A 1,062-nucleotide genomic window follows, 5' to 3' on the forward strand; every position below is an offset into this window, starting at 1 on the left:
CGGGGGCGGCGTAGGTTCAGGCTCAGGAGGGGACGGAGTGTACGGCGGCGGCGTTGGCGTGGGAGGTGTAGGTGGGCGGGGGCGAGGGCGAGGGCGAGGGCGCGGCGGATGCGGACGCGGCCTGGGAGGCTTCCTGTTGCTGTGGGAGGTGGTGAGCGGCGTCGGGGCGGGGTCGTAGCCGCCGCTGTCCGCCTGCTGGGTCTCCAAGGCCAGGCTCAGGAGCAGCAGGGCCACCAGCAGAGCGGCTTTGCCACCCGCCATTCTCGCACTCCCTCACCGCCTCACGCACTGCAAAGTTCTTGGCTCGATCGGTGTGGTTCTGGGAAGAAGAGTGCACCCATACCACTGCTTATATACACGGAGGGAGGAGTCGCGTCCTTTGCTTGTGCGCGCAAGCGATGGAGCTGGCGCTATGCGGGGGAGGTTGGACACTCTGGAGTTACCCGAACTGGGCAAACCCTCATGAACGGCGTTGTCTGCCGAAACAAGGTAGCCAACTGCCATGGTGATACCTAATTAGGCCGATCTGCAGTCTTCTCACGGCAGTAATTAATATGTGTTGATCATGGTGTTCGCGCGGGCTGCATTTGAATTTCTTCCCAGTTGATGGCAACATAGGCACTCAGGAGCGTGGAGTAGTGATTCGGTTTGGATCAAATAAGAGGAAGGAAATTATCTCTGCTAAAGTGCTAATCCAGTTCTGACTAAGAATAAATTCAGGAAGTGGCAAGCACTCTGTAACCATGTAATACGGCACAATGAACAATAAAGAGACTTCTCTACGGGTGCGAGCAATGCTAAAAGCATCTTCAATAGATGATCCCGATGTAAAACTAACTAACTTTTGAACCATTTGAGGCCAAAAATGCAGCTTCAACACACGGTCTATATGTAAAAAAAAATTAGACTACGGCCTCCTCATGATGTAAAATACAATGCCTGGCGGTGCAAATTTACATCACGAGGTGCATCTGATCCAAAACCAGCCGCCGTCCACGAATGCCCAACCGTCAGTTCTTTTCCTTTCCTGCCCACCCGCCCGCGACCTCCCGCCCGTCCGCC

This window comes from Triticum aestivum, chromosome 6A (assembly GCF_018294505.1).
Source record: "Triticum aestivum cultivar Chinese Spring chromosome 6A, IWGSC CS RefSeq v2.1, whole genome shotgun sequence".
Classification (NCBI taxonomy): Eukaryota; Viridiplantae; Streptophyta; class Magnoliopsida; order Poales; family Poaceae; genus Triticum; species Triticum aestivum.